Below are 20,538 nucleotides of genomic sequence, written 5' to 3' on the forward strand. Positions count from 1 at the left end.
CTCCCTCTTCCATACTCCCCCTCCCCTTGTTCTACCTTTCCCTTTAGAATGTGATATTTTTGATTAACCATAAAGCTTAATGTCTACATTTACACTCTTGGCAACTTTTGGATATGAGGCAGCTTTTGGAGGACTTGGTTTGGTTCCCCCGGGCCTAGAAGGCTGTTTACCACCAGCAGAGATCCCGATGATTTTTAGGATCCCGTACCCATGGGCTGTACCCAGAAATATCATCAAAGGGTCCCCAGAGACCCCAATGGGGGAGGAGCCCAGGAATGTCAGAGGGGCCCCAGAGACCCCCATGAAGGAGAAGAACATGAAGAGGACGGAGCAGCCAGTGGAGGAAACAGTCAGTGGAACTGAAAATGTCCCTCCAGAACCCATCAGCTGGTTTATATTCCTGACCCGTCCTCCAGTCTGGTTTAGTTTGACTGTCCTGATGTGTTTTCTGATTCTGAAATACATCCTGCGCCAATATTATCTGGCCAGAATATTAGGACGTGTTATGATGTTCCAGGAGCTGATCGGATTGATTTATCTACTGATCGATATCTGGAACAGACGGGGGCCAATCTTTGAGAACATAATCCTACCCCTCTAAATAAAGGCTGGAGATTGGCACCAATGGGTGGTCACCGGGCTCTGGTCAGTCTGGTCCGAGGGGTGGGTGGCCCTAGACAACACAGTGCCACCCGTACTTCTAGAAATTGTTACTGAGCACCGGTCAGAATGCATTCTGGGGGTTATCACCATGCTGGTGGTGCTGCTCCTAATATGTTTCAAGCCATTCTACCGACTGCGCCGACCAACAAGTAGCAACATCACCCCACCACCGAGTGACGCCATTCCACCACCGAGTGACGCCATTCCACCAAAGAGTGAGGACGCCATTTCACCACCGAGTGACGCCATTTCACCACCGAGTGACGCCATTCCACCAAAGAGTGAGGACGCCATTTCACCAAAGAGTGAGGACGCCATTTCACCACCGAGTGACGCCATTTCACCACTGAGTGACGCCATTCCACCACCGAGTGACGCCATTCCACCACCGAGTGACGCCATTCCACCACCGAGTGACGCCATTCCACCACCGAGTGTGCACGCCATTCCACCACCGAGTGTGCACGCCATTCCACCACCGAGTGTGCACGCCATTCCACCACCGAGTGAGCACGCCATTCCACCACCAAGTGAGCACGCCATTCCACCACCAAGTGACAATGCAGCAAGCGCAATGGAGGAGACGGCCTTTCCCATTCCCAGCGTCGCACCTACCAGGAATAACACTAGGCCATGGAGTGATAGGATCCTTCCAACCGAATACAGGCCCCCAGCATTAGATACCGGCCTTAGCCCACGATGGAAAACATTAACTGTCCATCCCAGCGTCGCACGTCGTATGAAAATTATGGACAGAGCTACGGAAGAGACGGACGTTCCTGTTTCCAAAGTCACACCTCCTCGAGCTTCCTTTAGTGCTAGGCTAAGCCAGCGTATAAAGAAGCTCAAATCAAAAATGGTGTCCGGGCACAGGAAAATCTTCCCACGAAAGAGTGACATCATCCCACCGAGTGAGGTCACCATTCCACCAACAAGCAAAAGTGCAGAGAGCGCCATGGAGGAGATTGAATTTCCCATTCCCAGCGTCACGCCTCCTAGGGATCACAGCGACGACATCTCAGAGAATGGTGGTGTCTTCGCAATACCGAGTTTCCTTATGACACCAGTGACCGATGACATCAACAAGCAATTGGATTCCGTCATTGGTGAACAAAGTGCAACACAACCTGTCGATCCCAATGTTGAAACTCATAGTAATCAGACCCGTCTTCACGTACGGAAATTATTCCAGCTAGTGAAGAAGCGCAGGGTAACCAAGGAGGACCGCCAGGAGTCCTAAACCGGATCTTTACTTTTAATAGCACTTTTGACCAGGTGACCTCCAGGTACCAAACTCTGCCCAATTTAATTGGCTGGGCAAACATGACGTCCAACATCCAAAAGTTGGCAAGAGTGTAAATGTTGGCATTAAGCTTTAAGGATAATCAAAAATATTGTATTCTAAAGGGAAAGGTAGAACAAGGGGGAGGGGGAGCATGGAAGATGGAGAGAGGGAGGAAAGGAGGGGAGGTTGGGGGTAAGGAAGGAAGGTTGGAGGAAGAAGGGGGGTGAGTGTTGGGGGGAACTCTCACCCCCCTTTCTTCCTCCAACCTTCCCCCCCTCTCCCTCTTCCATACTCCCCCCTCCCCCTTGTTCTACTTTTCTCTTTAGAATGTGATATTTTTGATTAACTTTAAAGCTTAATGTCTTCATTTACACTCTTGGCAACTTTTGGATATGAGGCGGCTTTTAGAGGACTTGGTTTGGTTCCCCCGGGGCCTAGCAGGCTGTTTACCACCAACATCTCAGTCACTTTTTTTACAGGACGTCGCAAATCTCAAATGGGAAGAGGAATTAAAAATATCCCTTTCGGTAGACCAATGGGAAACTATCTTCAGAAGATTACACAAAGGTTCTCTTAATGTGCTGACCCAAGAAAATGGATACAAGCTATATTCAAGGTGGTATAGGACCCTTCAGATTGTTAGTAAATACAATTCAAATATATCCCCTTTATGCTGGCGATGCAAATCTGCTCCCGGAACACTGCTCCATATATGGTGGGAATGTGTACAAATTAAACCCTTCTGGGAAAAGATCCACAACTTGATATATGAAATCACTACCTTTGCCCCAGATCATACCGCTCAACAATACTTGTTACACCACCTTGCCTAACTCTGTCTACAAAGATTCAATAATGTTGCACCTCATCAATGCTGCTAAATGGATGCAACTTACCCCCCCCCCTCTATTTCTGATTGGTTACGTAAGGTTCAACACATTGCAAATATGGAAGATCTAATCCACCAATCCTGTAATCCCTCCGGAAAATTCCATAGCAAATGGGCGTGCTGGTTACAATTCACAAAGTCTAGTGGATTTAGATTTTTATCATATTGGGTTTGACTATTTTTATAGGAGTCTGATGATTTATATAGTTGTATTGATATTTATTTCATATAACGTCTGTTTCATTTGTTTCATGATCTTTGACGGAAGAGCTCATTACACTATCCCTATGTTCCCCGGTTCCCGTATGTGTCTTTCCCTTTCACGAGTTACAATATGCACTAGTCTATGTTTCCTACATGGTTGTAATCCCCTCCTATTTAGGGATTATATGATTCTTCACTGTTCAGTGTTGCATTTCTGTATAGATGTAGCTAAACAAATTGTTGCATGAATATGTATTTGTATTTATTTAAAACCCAATAAACATATTTAAAAAAAAAAAAAAAATCCTGACTAGGACACTGTATGCATGGAGTTTGCATGTTCTCCCTGTGCTTGCGTGGGTTTCCTCCGGGTACTCCGGTTTCCTCCCACACTATAAAAGACATGTTAATTTTTGCGTTGGTGGTGCAGTGGTGAGCATAGCTGCCTTCCAAGCAGCTGACCCGGGTTCGATCCCCGGCCAACGCAGTCGCCAAGATGGCATCCTCACCTTCTAAGTGTATTGAGTCCCCAGGGGGAAAGTGTTCTACAAATTAATCGATGTGCTTTATTGTCTCAACTATAACTTCAAACTAGGCGATGGACGGACCGACCTCTAGACCTAATTATTAAAATCATCGCCCTTCCCAAGTTGTCATGGCCCATCCCCCATGCAGAATATCAATTATCAAACGCATTGACACCATATGCCTGGCATTTCTATGGAATGGCCCCGCCCTCCTAGGATAGCCACTCCCAACCCAACCCTCATTTTTAATCCTACTATTTGGCCTCTCGACTAGTCCAGATCTGTGATTGGTTGTATCCAGTCTCCGCCAATGCTTGCACTACCACAGAGGCGGCCATTGCCTCCTCCCTAGAGACTCTCCACAATATTATCTATAGAGGTTGTGTCCCCGCCCACCCAGGTACGTCACTTCTACATACCCCCCCCCAATCTTATCTTCAGTCTCACACATAATACCCCATTCCAATACACAATACCCCATACCAATATATAATAATACCCCATACCAATATATAATAATACCCCATACCAATATATAATAATACCCCATACCAATATATAATACCCCATACCAATACATAATACCCCATACCAATACATAATACCCCATACCAATACATAATACCCCATACCAATACATAATACCCCATACCAATACATAATACTCCATACCAATACATAATACCCCATACCAATACATAATACCCCATACCAATACATAATACCCCATACCAATACATAATACCCCATACCAATACATAATACCCCATACCAATACATAATACCCCATACTCATATATAATAATACCCCACACCAATATATAATACCCCATACTTCTAGCTACATTTCAAATAAAACTTTATACAATTTTTTTACTCTTTGCTACAACGGCAAATGCAGATTTTGTTCAAAATTTTCTGAAAAAAAATATTGAGAATAAAATTCATATGAATTTTTTTTCCCCACAAATAGCATTTTTTTGTGGTATTTAAATCCCACTTATTTTTTGGGATATAAAACGATATAAAATAAAATTTTGAAGCAATTTCTATAAATCATATCCAAAATAAATAAACAAATTGCCTCAAATTTTGGCTAAAGTGTATTCTGCTCCATGTCTTTGGTAAAATCCCCAATAATTGAATATTGATTGGTTTGTCTACAAACTATGGGATATATACACGGGAATATTTCTTCTTCCGCTGCACTATGGCGGTCGCATTATAAGTCACCGATCTCCACCAGGATTTTCACATGGAATTCCAGTTTTGTAAAAATAGACATCTCTCCCCCCCCATTGGTGATAGTGGAACTGCCACCATCACCAATATGCACGGTCACTGTACTAATGGCTAGGAAGGGGGGGGGGGGCAACATCTAGGGTGATCAAAGGGTTAATCGTGCGCCTGTAACGCGTGCTGCTTTTACTGGGGATCTAGCTTATGCTTAGCTGGGAGATCCGTCACTGAACACAGCTCCGTGTTTACACGCAAAGATCACAGCCAATCATTTGCCAGGACCCGGTGAAGAGCCTGTGCTGGGGGAAGATAAGGGCCAATCACTGGGTGCCGGCAGTCAATCATTGGCTGGGACTCGGTAAACAACAAGTGCTGGGGAAGATCGGAGTCAATGACTGGTTGCCGGCAATCATTGGCTGGGACCCGGTGATCGGCATGTGCTGAGGAAGGATCAGAGCCAATCACTAGGTTTCGGTGGTCAATCATTGGCTCGGACCAGGTGATCTGCATGTTTTGGGGGAAGATCAGAGCCAATCACTGGCCGAGACCCGGTGATAGGCATGTGCTGGGGAAGATCAGAGCCAAACACTGGGTGCTAGCGGTCAATCACTGGCCGGGACCCGGTGATCGGCATGTGCTGGGGAAGATCAGAGCCAAACACTGGGTGCTAGCGGTCAATCACTGGCCGGGACCCGGTGATCGGCATGTGCTGGGGAAAATCAGAGCCAATCACTGGGTGCCGGTGGTCAATCGTTTGCTGGGACCCGGTGATGTGCTGGGGAAGATCAGAGCCAATCACTGGGTGCCGGTGGTCAATCGTTGGCCGGGACCCGGTGATGTGCTGGGGAAGATCAGAGCCAATCACTGGGTGCCGGTGGTCAATCGTTTGCTGGGACCCGGTGATGTGCTGGGGAAGATCAGAGCCAATCACTGGGTGCCGGTGGTCAATCGTTGGCCGGGACCCGGTGATGTGCTGGGGAAGATCAGAGCCAATCACTGGGTGCCGGTGGTCAATCGTTGGCCGGGACCCAGTGATGTGCTGGGGAAGATCAGAGCCAGTCACTGGGTGCCGGTGGTCAATCGTTTGCTGGGACCCGGTGATGTGCTGGGGAAGATCAGAGCCAATCACTGGGTGTCGGTGGTCAATCGTTGGCTGGGACCCGGTGATGTGCTGGGGAAGATCGGAGCCAATCACTGGGTGCCGGTGGTTAATCACTAGCCGGGACCCGGTGATTGGCATGTGCTGGGGAAGATTGGAGCCAATCACTGGGTGCTGGTGGACACTCATTGGCTGGGAACTGGTGAGCGGCATGTGACAAATCACAGCACAGCTGGGCAAAGTGGCATTCATCGCCCCCCCCCCCCCCAACCAAGAAAAGCAGAATCAAATATATATATATATATATATATATATATATATATATATATATATATATATATACATATACACACACACACATACACGCGCAATTCTGTACAGTTGGCCGTAGCAGTGAGGCCGGCATGCGCGGTCAGTAATTGGTTAAGGTGGAACGCAGTTTCTTCACTTTGATGGCGTTTAGCGGGCCGAGTGTTAGGAATCCGCATACGAGGTGCGGCACAGAACTAGGGAGGCCGCGCTTTATTCTGGTTCAGTTTCCTGGCAACGAGATGTCGATCAGCACAGCGATCTGTGCAAATTAATTTCATTATCTTTTCTCGCCCATCATGAGGGGAAAGTCAAACAACGTGAAAGGACAGGGTGGTAATTAGCCGGGTGAGATGTCATCTATAAGCTCTCTGCCTCCTAATGTGAGATCTACTTAGGGAGCCTTCCACACGCATGTCAGCGTTCCCGCGCCGAGGAGCCGCACGCCGCACACGTACAGGTGGCAGGAAGTTTACTTTACCAGCTCAGTGATTTCTCACACACAATGAACATTTCTCATATCATCTCTTTGTAAATACAGTGAAGCAGATTGTTGTGCACATGAGATATTCCAGGCAAGGAAGACAGACGGGCATTTCATGTGGAATTCCGGCTTATACCCAACCAGCCTTAAACCTGCCCCTCCCCCCTCCTATCATCAATGCTTTCTATGCAAGAAAGACAAATACCAATTTGCAGACGGGCTCCATCCAGTCACATGGCCCCCCAGCTCCATCCAGTCACATGATGACCCCCCGCTCCCATCCAGTCACATGATGACCCCCCGCCCCCATCCAGTCACATGACGACCCCCCGCCCCCATCCAGTCACATGACGACCCCCCGCCCCCATCCAGTCACATGACGACCCCCCGCCCCCATCCAGTCACATGACGACCCCCCAGCTCCATCCAGTCACATGACGACCCCCCAGCTCCATCCAGTCACATGACGACCCCCCAGCTCCATCCAGTCACATGACGACCCCCCAGCTCCATCCAGTCACATGACGACCCCCCAGCTCCATCCAGTCACATGACGACCCCCCAGCTCCATCCAGTCACATGACGACCCCCCAGCTCCATCCAGTCACATGACGACCCCCCAGCTCCATCCAGTCACATGACGACCCCCCAGCTCCATCCAGTCACATGACGACCCCCCAGCTCCATCCAGTCACATGACGACCCCCCAGCTCCATCCAGTCACATGACGACCCCCCAGCTCCATCCAGTCACATGACGACCCCCCAGCTCCATCCAGTCACATGACGACCCCCCAGCTCCATCCAGTCACATGACGACCCCCCAGCTCCATCCAGTCACATGACGACCCCCCAGCTCCATCCAGTCACATGACGACCCCCCAGCTCCATCCAGTCACATGACGACCCCCCAGCTCCATCCAGTCACATGACGACCCCCCAGCTCCATCCAGTCACATGACGACCCCCCAGCTCCATCCAGTCACATGACGACCCCCCAGCTCCATCCAGTCACATGACATTAAAAAAATTAAAAAATAAAGTATCGGTATTGGCGAGTACTTGAAAAAAAAGTATCGGTACTCGGTCTCAAAAAAGTGGTATCGGGACAACCCTAGCGATTTCAATAGACCTCTGTATGAATCCGCACAGGTGACCCTGAAATCGCTCCCAAAGTCAGACTGCCATGCGGGTTTGAAATCGTGCAAATTCAGCTGAACTCACAATTTCAAACCCGCATCAGTGTGAACCCGGGCGGAGTGACGAGAGCGGCCTGGAGAAGATACAAAACACAACACATGCAAACTACTGGTAGTGGTACAATTCCCACTTGCATACAAAAGTAAAATTAAATAAAATATATATATTTTATTTAACCACTTCAGCCCCGGACCATTTGTCTGGTTAAAGACCGTGCCACTTTTTGCGATTTGGCACTGGGTCCCTTTAACTGACAATTGCGCGGTCGTGCGACGTGGCTCCCAAACAAAATTGGCGTCCTTTTTCCCCCCACCCCCAGAGATTTTTTGGTGGAATTTGATCACCTCTGCGGTTTTTATTTCTTGCGCTATAAACCGAAAAAAGCGACCATTTTGAAAAATGCAACTTTTAGCTATAATATCCCCAAATTAGATTACATATATACATACACATACACACACACACACACACACACACACACATATAAATAAATACACACACACACACATATAAATAAATACACACACACACACATATAAATACACACACACACACACACATATAAATACACACACACACACACACACACACATATAAATACACACACACACATATAAATACACACACAATGAATATAAATACACACACACACACACACACACACATATAAATACACATAAATACACACACAATGAATATAAATACACACACACACACACACATATATATATATAAATACACACACAAACACACACACACACACACACACACACACACACACATATATATATAAACACACACACACATAAATACACACACAAAAAAATCGCAATAAGCGTTTGATTGCTTTGCAGAAAAGTTATAGCGTCTACAAAATAGGGAATCGTTTTATGGCTTTATAATTTTTTTTAATAGTAATGGCGGTGATCATCGATTTTTATCATGACTGCGACATTATATCGGACACTTGACACCATTTTGGGACCAGTCATTTATACAGCGATCAGAGCTATAAAAATGCACGGATTACTGTAAAAATGACACTGGCAGTGAAGGGGTTAACCTGTTGGGGGCACTGAAGGGTGCAAGTGTGTCCAAGGGAGTGCTTGTAACTGTTAGGGGGCGTGACTTGCCGTGACACATCATTGCTACTGATGACAGGGAACTCGATCAGTGACATGTCACTAGGCAGAACGGGGAAAGGTTGCGTTTACACTGACATTTCCCCGTTCTTCAGCTCTGTGACCCGATCGCAGGACACCGGCAGACGTCCGGTCGGTGGCAGGGTAGCGAGCGCACAACCACACAGCTCGCAAATTAAAAGGCGACGTACCTGTACACCCATTTGCACAGCTGTACCATTCTGTCGACGGACATCGCCGTGCTCCAGGCGGGAACCGGTTAACTGATCTGGATTTATTTCAGTACTTTCATTTATGTACATTCCTTTCAGTCCCTACCCTCAAGGAGCTTACAATCTAAGGTCCCTAACCCATGCATGGTCATCCCTGGGACCATACATAGAGCCGTGAATAGATCGGGGGCGGGGAGTTGGGGGGGACGATTGATTATTGCTAGTGGCCATTCCTGCTAAACCGTCAAAATCTTGTCAATCTATCTGGACCGATTTCTCTACCACTCCAAACAACCGTCACCGCCAAGAATCTCTCAATATACATTTACAGGCCTGACAAAATCTATCCAGCACCTGTGTACATGGAGCATTTAGGAGAACCCCCCCCCCATGCGTCAATGGCTGACATTGCGTTCTGAAGAGCGGCACAACACTTTGCGGCAGTCATCCAAGCTTCAGTGTAAGTTCTCAGGAGAGGAACGTTGTGAAATAATCACATGAATGAAATCTCGGAGATCAGACGAAGTGTTTGACTTCTGGTCTTGCACAATACAAACAATGAGGATTACTTTGCACACACGAGAGTCGGTTCACACTGAGGCTCAGCCGCCTGACGAGTCGCGGCGTCCCATTCAATGGAATGGAAGCGTTCTGATAGGAGAGACGCAAGTCGCTCCGACTCAGAAAAAGGTTCTTGCACGACTTTGGGGGCGGCTCGGGCGACCTGCATTGACTTCTATACAGAAGCCATTTTGCAGGTCGCCCCCGAAGTCGTGCCGCGGAGGTGTGAACCGGCTCCAAGAAGGTGCTGCACTCAGAACTGGTTATAGACCGACCCACAAAATTCAACCTCAGCGGCCGCTATAAAATACATTCGCGTTTCTCTGCCTTTGTCATGTCATCCTCAAAAATTATTAAAGCGGCGCTCCACCCTACAGTGGAACTTCCGCTCATCGGATTACCCCCCCCCCCCTCCCCCCGGTGCCACAATTGGCACCTTTCGGGGGGGACAGGATATCTCCCACTGCCGGGAGTCCGGTTGCAATGCGGCAGTGACGTCACCGCGGGACTCCCTCCTCCTCCCCTGGCCGCCGGGCTAATAGGAGCGGGGTCTTGTACATGTGCAGTAGGGTTCCCGGCGTGAAGCCGAAAGGCTACACTGACGGGTTCCCTTACCCGCAATGGTGGCAGCAGTGCAGACTTCTGGCTTCACGCCGGGAACCCTACTGCCGACATCGAGGGACAGCAGGACAGGTAAGTGCCCGACATCCACACATCAGACACCCAACACTAGAGGCGATTTATTCTTCCAAATCCAGTACACTTCTGCACACAGGTACTGACTAGTATGCCAATGTTTCTCTTCTCCCTCTATTGCCTCCATCACTCGGCCAACATGACCCCGGAGCTGACAGAGGGTCACTGGCTGGTAGGACGCTGGCAGCTGTGGGGGTCCTAATGGTTCAAAATGAAAATCTTACTTTGTGCAACTAAAAGGCTTCATCCATCGGCGCGCTTGTATACAATTTTGGGGCAATTTTTGGGCATTTTGCCCCCCTGAAGAAACCTCAAGGCCCCCCCCCCCCCCCCTGCTGAGAAAGGCTGGACTACATCAATGGCTTGTGTGACCGATCAGTGCGTTACTGAATGGTACAAATAATGAGCAGTGAATGTCACCTGACCTGCAGTCCTCCAATGAAGGATTAGATGGACGTTTTTCTCATGAAGTGGATTAAGATTTTTGCAAGAAGCCAGAGCTGCACAATTCATCGTCAATAAATTGTGATCTCTATTCAACCGCGCTACTTCACTTGACAAATCACGCCAATGTGAACCTAGGCTTAATGCAGGAAGTTTAACCACTTCAAGCATTTTCACCCAAAAATGGAACACCCCCCCCCCCCCGGTGTCACATTTGGCACCTTTCAGGGGGAAGGAGAGAACAAATACCCGTGTAATACACTTCCTGGCGTAGATCACTGCATCGACCTACGCCTCGTCCGGTGCCTACACTGTCGTCGTCCCGTCCCCCCGCTGTCTTTTGGGAGACACAGGCCCCAGAAGACAGCAGGGACCAGTGAGGACACGCAACGCGACTCGCGCTTGCGCAGTAGGGAACAGGGAAGTGAAGCCACAATAGTGATTCTCATTTTAGCCAGAATCGTGCCGTGAAAGCACCCGACAATTGCGCGGTCGTGCAACACTGGACACAAACAACTGATGTCTATTTCCTCAGAAATGGAGCTTTCTTTCGGTGGCATTTCATCACCTCAAAAAGACAAGCAGTGCAGTGAGGCACCCAGGAGGTGATGCCGCGGCCTCACGGCATTTTTTTTAAACTTCTGTAGGGCAGGAAAGAGAATGGGGCCAAGTCACTGCAACCCATGTGATTGGCTCGTGATTGTGGCGTGGGCCCACTGACCTGAATGGCCTAGTTTGACAAGTTGGCGGCACGCCTGCCAACTCTGAATGTCGCATTTCATATTCTGCAGCATTTGAACAATCTCCTTTAGATGGCGGGGGGTAAAACTGCAAGACCACACAAAGCAATGGCAAATTATTCCACCAGCGCCCACAAATATATACACAGCAGTTCTGGGTCAGCCAACCCTGAAAGAAACATACGTGCAAATAAACCATTGCCTGGGGCTCAACACAACCAGCACAGGTGGAAATCTTAAGCAGCATTTTCTCCAGTAAAGGAAAAGTTCACAATATTTGGGGTGCAAGAACCTCCTATGCACCCCTGCCTCATGCTGCCTGTGTTTCCCTTTCTGTGACAGCAGTCAGAGGATCTTCTCCCTGCACCCGCTGTCACTTTTTTAAAAACAGCAAGGCTGTTCAGGGCCCCCGCCCACACAGCAGTGTTTAGAATTTTTTTTCCCCCCAGGACCGGCGCCAAGAATCCTCACAAACGACCCTCCCATCTTGATTGACTTCTCCTCTGCACAAACCGGAGAGGCTGTCAGCTGCGATCCCGGAAAAGGGCCGCAAGGTCGGCTGTCGCGGACTAGGCCAAAGCCGCGGCCTCGCCTAAAAACTCCTGCCCGCAGGATCCTCAGGACCAGCGCTAGAGTCCTCCTGCTACTGGGTGCAGATCCTCACAACTGACCCTCCTGCCTTGGTGGCCTCTCCGGGGTGTGCAGGGGAGAAGTCAATCCGGCGAAATCCAGGGAAAAGGCTGCGAGGCCGGACTTCCGACTAGGCCGAAGCCTCGCCTAAAAACTCCTGCCCGCAACTCCTCAGGACTGTCGCGGTGTCCAAAAAATAAAATGCATTTTTTTTTCTTGGGGGGGGCATTTAAAAAAAAAAAAAAAAAAAAAAGCGCCCAGCTCCAACTACAAGTACCATCTGCCACAGACAGACTTGCAGCTTGAATGGGCTGTGCGCACTTCTCACCACGTTCCTCCTTCCTCTTGCTTTGTATATAGAAAGCCGGTACAGGGATACAGGCACAAAGCTGAAGGAAGACTGCAGGAGCCTGACATGGCGGCAGATCGCCGGTGAAATGCTCTGCACACGTGTACTTTTTTGGACGGTGAACTTGGCCTTTAAAAGAAGACAAAATGGAAATGCTTGTGAATCGCACGCGTTTAGTAGTGTTCAGGATTTTAGCACAGATTGCTCTACTACAGGAGCTGACCCCCTTTATCTACTTCTTATTGGCCGGCACTGAGAACGCAGCTGTGCCAAAAATCCTGTCCGAGCCGTGCAAATCAAAACCACATCAAAAAACGCACCTGAACCGCTGAACAAATGTTTTTTTCCATAGTGAAAACTGACATACAATTTGCACCGGACATCTGAGCGCCATGCGATTTCGATGCAATTTGAAGTGTGGTTATGTAGTGCGACTCTTGCTGCATTTTTTTAGGGCTGCAACTATCGATTATTTTCATAATCGATTAGTTGGCCGATTATTGTTTCGACTAATCTTAAAAAAAAGATGTGGTGTACAATTTAGTTAATATGTAAATAAAATAAAAAAAGGGGGCAATTAATTCTTAAATGTCCATACGCAGTGGTAAATATAAATAACCAACTACAGTAATTGTAATGCCTTCTATTACCTCCACTTTCTCTGGGTTCAGATGCTGAGCTTCCCTTAAAAGTGATTTTTTTTTTTTTTAAACAAACTTATCATATTACCAGCTCTGTGTAATGGTTTTGCACAGAGCAGCCCAGATCCTCCACTTCTGGGATCCCTCACTGATGCTTCTGGCTCCTCCTGCCTTCAGAGGGCCTCAATAGCAAGCTTGCCAAGTATAGTATAGAGCACCCGCTATAGCAAGGTAAAAAAAACTTCTGCCTTTAGAACCACTCACTTCCTGCCCAGGACTACATGTCCCATGAGGCATTGCTCCTCACACTTTCACATTCACAAATTCTCAGGCACTTAGTGACATGGATGGATGGTGCACTGAGCTGGAAGTTCGCTGCAATGTATTTCCCGATATGTAAACAAATAATGCATTCTATATGCAGGCCAACTAATCAACTGGCCGATTAATCGATTATGAAAATAGTTGACAACTAATTTTCATAATCGATTAACCGATTAGTTGTTTCGGCCTTAAATTTTTTATGTGGTTTTCATATTCTAGGAGGCAAAAGCACACTGTACATTGCACCAGAGTAGCACAGGACCCTCTCCCAAAGTTGCATCACTGCGGCGCAAGTGAACAGGCACTGTTGGAAGCATGGATGTTATTCAGTGCGACAGACGTCGCGACACAAGTCGCGACACGTCAACCCAGGCCCAACTCGCACCTCAAGTCCGCAATGCAGCCGAGCTTCTGTCTTTCCACATTGTGTCAGTAATGTACGGCACGCCAAACATTAATGAGCGCCGACAACAAAGCCCCCAGAAAGCGAATATATTGTCCATAATTGCAGGTGGTGACATAATAATGCGGTCTTCCTCCAGCTATTCTTTCATTTTCCCATCCCCCCCTCTCTGAGACTCTCGCTCTGAAACAAGCTCCTCTCTCAGGGACAACACTGGATCACATTGCTCTCCACATCAAGGCCGGGATCCTGTTACCGCACTCAATGCAGCTTCTGAATAAAGCAGAACAGCTTATTCATAGTAAGGAAGAGACGCGGCAGTGTCCCCGTCCGCTACAAAGTCACCGCCCCCCCCGCCTACAAGAACACCACTTTGGAAACCATGCCCTTCCACCAGGACCTCGGGTTACACAAAGGGGGTTCACCTTTTTGTTCGGAAGGTTCAAGATAAAGACGTCACCTTACACTAGACAATGACCATGAAATGCGAGGCGGAGATCTATAGAACCGCAAGGCTGAAGGGCGCTTCTCTTTGGACAAAGGAGATCCTGCGCTGCCATACAACGGCCGGTCCCAAGAACACGTCATGTCCTAGGAGATCCTGCGCTGCCATACAACGGCCGGTCCCAAGAACAAGTCACGTCCTAGGAGATCCTGCGCTGCCATACAACGGCCGGTCCCAAGAACAAGTCACGTCCTAGGAGATCCTGCGCTGCCATACAACGGCCGGTCCCAAGAACACGTCATGTCCCAGGATCACGTCATGTCCTAGGAGATCCTGCGCTGCCATACAACGGCCGGTCCCAAGAACAAGTCACGTCCTAGGAGATCCTGCGCTGCCATACAACGGCCGGTCCCAAGAACAAGTCACGTCCTAGGAGATCCTGCGCTGCCATACAACGGCCGGTCCCAAGAACACGTCATGTCCCAGGATCACGTCATGTCCTAGGAGATCCTGCGCTGCCATACAACGGCCGGTCCCAAGAACAAGTCACGTCCTAGGAGATCCTGCGCTGCCATACAACGGCCGGTCCCAAGAACAAGTCACGTCCTAGGAGATCCTGCGCTGCCATACAACGGCCGGTCCCAAGAACACGTCATGTCCCAAGAACACGTCATGTCCTAGGAGATCCTGCGCTGCCATACAACGGCCGGTCCCAAAAACACGTCATGTCCTAGGAGAATCCTGCGCCGCCATACAACGGCCGGTCCCAAGAACAAGTCACGTCCTAGGAGATCCTGCGCTGCCATACAACGGCCGGTCCCAAGAACACGTCATGTCCTCCTAGGAGATCCTGCGCTGCCATACAACGGCCGGTCCCAAGAACACGTCATGTCCCAAGAACACGTCATGTCCTAGGAGATCCTGCGCTGCCATACAACGGCCGGTCCCAAGAACACGCCATGTCCTAGGAGATCCTGCGCTGCCATACAACGGCCGGTCCCAAGAACACGCCATGTCCTAGGAGATCCTGCGCTGCCATACAAGGGCCGGTCCCAAGAACACGTCATGTCCTAGGAGATCCTGCGCTGCCATACAAGGGCCGGTCCCAAGAACACGTCATGTCCTAGGAGATCCTGCGCTGCCATACCACGGCCGGTCCCAAGAACACATCATGTCCTAGGAGATCCTGCGCCGCCATACAACGGCCGATCCCAAGAACACGTCATGTCCTAGGAGATCCTGCGCTGCCATACAACGGCCGATCCCAAGAACACGTCATGTCCTAGGAGATCCTGCGCTGCCATACAACGGCCGGTCCCATAAACACGTCATGTCCTAGGAGATCCTGCGCTGCCATACAACGGCCGGTCCCAAGAACACGTCATGTCCTAGGAGATCCTGCGCTGCCATACAACGGCCGGTCCCACACCATTCCTCCCACCGACACCAAGGAGGGGGGGGGGGGACACACCATTCCTCCCACCGACACCAAGGAGGGGGGACGGACGCCATTCCTCCCACCGACACCAAGGAGCGGGGACGGACGCCATTCCTCCCACCGACACCAAGGAGCGGGGACGGACGCCATTCCTCCCACCGACACCAAGGAGGGGGGGGGGGGGACGACGCCATTTCTCCCACCGACACCAAGGGGGGGGACGCCATTCCTCCCACCGACACCAAGGAGGGGGGGGGGACGCCATTCCTCCCACCGACACCAATCCTCCTATTGACTACAGGCACAATGTAATTGTTCTTACTGACACTGGGGCATTTTCCACTTCCACCCTTTAGCCTGAAGGACAGTAACCCGGCACTAAGAACATCCGGAGACCACTGGCCTAGGTGAATGATGTGCATGGGGGGCTGGGCTATATATATATATATATATATATATATATATATATATATATATATTCTGCTAATCATGTAGGTGGGGTTGTTAAGGGAAGTACCTACAGAGGATTCCTGCAAGAGATAATCATGCAACAAAAGAGGGATAAAAAGCATGCACAAGCAACACTGTCCTCATCAAGAAAGGGATGCATGCGCAAGCAACACAGTCCCCGTCATTCATATTCAGGACACGTTTGCCATGGAAAGCTGGCTTTCGACGGCATGCACATGCATAAACATTTCTTAAGTCAGGTGTTAAGAATGAAGGGAAGAAAAGCTGCAGCGTCTGTAGTGATCACAGAGGACAGAAACCTCATCTGTCCTTCATATCTCTACAGAGAAGCTGAACTACTAATGTATTACTAAATGATATCAGTACAGCGGGGGTTAACAGGGAATCATTCTCCCTGGAGAATTGCTTGGAAAATCTGTGTGTAGCATCTGAATAAAATGACCCTCTATCCCCCCCTCCCCCCCTATATCTGTAAATCTTTCGGGGGTGGGGGGGAGGAAGCCGTTGGTTTTCTGGGAATCACAATATAAAAACAATACAAGAAGCGAGGACGGCGAGCATTACGGAGATTCGCACTCGGGCTGTGTAGGTGTCATATTCTAAACTCATCACCTTAGCAACTGCTCTAAACATATGTAACGCCGGATCAGCTGACTGCAGAAAATTGTAAATATAGAAGAAAATAGAACATAAAGAGAAGCGCGAGGGTAACGAGTCATACGGGGCGCCAACAACGCCGCAGCTTCTGTGGTCAAATGACCGTTAACAGCTATGGTCTAAAAGTTCAGCTCAGGGGCCACCGACACCAACCATGGCAGCGCGCCACTGCTCCCCACCGACACCCGCACCACTGCTCCCCACCGACACCAACCATGGCGGCGCGCCACTGCTCCCCACCGACACCCGCACCACTGCTCCCCACCGACACCAACCATGGCGGCGCGCCACTGCTCCCCACCGACACCCGCACCACTGCTCCCCACCGACACCAACCATGGCGGCGCGCCACTGCTCCCCACCGACACCAACCACGGCGGAGCGCCACTGCTCCCCACCGACACCAACCACGGCGGAGCGCCACTGCTCCCCACCGACACCAACCACGGCGGAGCGCCACTGCTCCCCACCGACACCAACCACGGCGGAGCGCCACTGCTCCCCACCGACACCAACCACGGCGGAGCGCCACTGCTCCCCACCGACACCAACCACGGCGGCGCGCCACTGCTCCCCACCGACACCCGCACCACTGCTCCCCACCGACACCAACCATGGCGGCGCGCCACTGCTCCCCACCGACACCCGCACCACTGCTCCCCACCGACACCAACCATGGCGGCGCGCCACTGCTCCCCACCGACACCCGCACCACTGCTCCCCACCGACACCAACCATGGCGGCGCGCCACTGCTCCCCACCGACACCAACCACGGCGGAGCGCCACTGCTCCCCACCGACACCAACCACGGCGGAGCGCCACTGCTCCCCACCGACACCAACCACGGCGGAGCGCCACTGCTCCCCACCGACACCAACCATGGCGGAGCGCCACTGCTCCTCACCGACACCAACCATGGCGGAGCGCCACTGCTCCCCACCGACACCAACCAGCCACTGCTCCCCACCGACACCAACCATGGTGGCGCGCCACTGCTCCCCACCGACACCAACCATGGCGGCGCGCCACTGCTCCCCACCGACACCAACCATGGCGGCGCGCCACTGCTCCCCACCGACACCAACCATGGCGGCGCGCCACTGCTCCCCACCGACACCAACCACGGCGGCGCGCCACTGCTCCCCACCGACACCAACCATGGCGGAGCGCCACTGCTCCCCACCGACACTAACCACGGCGGAGCGCCACTGCTCCCCACCGACACCAACCACGGCGGAGCGCCACTGCTCCCCACCGACACCAACCACGGCGGAGCGCCACTGCTCCCCACCGACACCAACCACGGCGGATCGCCACTGCTCCCCACCGACACCAACCACGGCGGAGCGCCACTGCTCCCCACCGACACCAACCAGCCACTGCTCCCCACCGACACCAACCATGGTGGCGCGCCACTGCTCCCCACCGACACCAACCATGGCGGCGCGCCACTGCTCCCCACCGACACCAACCATGGCGGCGCGCCACTGCTCCCCACCGACACCAACCATGGCGGCGCGCCACTGCTCCCCACCGACACCCGCGCCACTGCTCCCCACCGACACCAACCATGGCGGCGCGCCACTGCTCCCCACCGACACCCGCGCCACTGCTCCCCACCGACACCAACCATGGCGGCGCGCCACTGCTCCCCACCGACACCAACCATGGCGGCGCGCCACTGCTCCCCACAGACACCAACCATGGCGGCGCGCCACTGCTCCCCACAGACACCAACCATGGCGGCGCACCACTGCTCCCCACCGACACCAACCATGGCGGCGCGCCACTGCTCCCCACCGACACCAACCATGGCGGCGCGCCACTGCTCCCCACCGACACCCGCGCCACTGCTCCCCACCGACACCAACCATGGCGGCGCGCCACTGCTCCCCACCGACACCAACCATGGCGGCGCGCCACCGACACCAACCAGCCACTGCTCCACACCGACACCAACCATGGCGGCGCGCCACCGACACCAACCAGCCACTGCTCCCCACCGACACCAACCATGGCGGCGCGCCACCGACACCAACCAGCCACTGCTCCCCACCGACACCAACCATGGCGGCGCGCCACTGCTCCCCACCGACACCAACCATGGCGGCGCGCCACTGCTCCCCACCGACACCAACCATGGCGGCGCGCCACTGCTCCCCACCGACACCAACTATTGCGGCACCCATTGCTCCCAGACACCAACTAGACGATAGCGGATTAAAAGACCAATCCACCACAGATTATCCCCACTTATCCAAGCCCATACACAGTTCTATTACAATATTAAAAAGATTCCTGGTGGATCAAAACCATTCATTCTGTAGATCAGGGATCCTCAAACTACGGCCCTCCAGCTGTTGCGGAACTACAAATCCCATGAGGCATTGTAAAACTCTGACATTCACAGACATGACTAGGCATGATGGGAATTGTAGTTCCTGAACACCTGGAGGGCCGTAGTTTGAAGACCCATGCTGTAGATAGACATGGCTCATCTCAACGCGTTTCATGGATGATGCTCCTTCAGGAGAAGATAATGGGTGCAGCACATGGTTACATCCAGTGTACTATAATTTCCATGATCGGGCATTTCCACTCGCCATCTTTTACTCCCACTGACTAGAGCCAAAAAAAATGTATTGTTTATCCCCACTGACACGGTGGCATTTTCTACTCCCAGCAGCCACACACTATAAAGCTGGACTGAATACGGGTTCCGCAGGAAGTGACCGAATATCGATCCATGCATGGTCCTTCCATGTGCAGACAAATCGATCAACTTCTGAATGGGACCGCGGGAAGATTTTAGTTTGATCAGCCCTGCAGCCAATCTGCAGTGCTGATCAGTACAATCTGACCGGTGGGGGGCAGGGCAGTCTCCCCGGATGGAGTTGGGAGGTGTGTGACCCCCTGTCAGTTTTTATTGCAGTCCTTGCCCCTGTTAGGGAGATTACCCCTCCATTTGTCCTGTTTACCATTAAAAGTAAAAAAATCCCAAATTGTGGGTTGTCCCCAGAAAAGCGGCATGAGAAATCTTCCAATGGAGACACTAGTTCTGGTGACCTGGGGGGTCCCCAAGGAATTCCCTCAATTTGCACTTTGGCTATGGGACAGGAAGTGAAGGGACATCTCTGCAGTGGGACAGGAAGTGAAGGGAAATCTCAGCAATGGGACAGGAAGTGAAGGGAAATCTCAGCAATGGGACAGGAAGTGAAGGGAAATCTCTGCAATGGGACAGGAAGTGAAGGGAAATCTCTGCAATGGGACAGGAAGTGAAGGGAAATCTCTGCAATGGGACAGGAAGTGAAGGGACATCTCTGCAATGGGACAGGAAGTGAAGGGAAATCTCTGCAATGGAAAATAATGTTGGAGGTACAACCCTCCCTTAATCATTGAATAAAAAAAATAAAGTTTTCCCTTTAGTCCTACTTTAAATGTAACTTTGGCTGTAAAAAGGTTTGTACCCCAAATAACATCAATATA

The 20,538-nt window shown here is 51.1% G+C and overlaps 1 protein-coding gene and 1 non-coding gene across 3 annotated transcripts in view; one reads left to right on the forward strand and one right to left on the reverse strand.

The window, feature by feature from the left end:
* The window catches only part of ANKRD11 (ankyrin repeat domain 11), a 158,380-nt gene that overhangs the window by 74,484 nt on the left and 63,358 nt on the right, over window positions 1-20,538 (reverse strand). The gene's annotated exons all lie outside the window — the stretch shown is intronic.
* On the forward strand, window positions 3,457-3,528 carry TRNAG-UCC. Its single transcript has one exon. It is a non-coding gene; the product is annotated as a tRNA-Gly (tRNA).

This window comes from Rana temporaria, chromosome 11, assembly GCF_905171775.1.
Source record: "Rana temporaria chromosome 11, aRanTem1.1, whole genome shotgun sequence".
Lineage (NCBI taxonomy): Eukaryota > Metazoa > Chordata > Amphibia > Anura > Ranidae > Rana > Rana temporaria.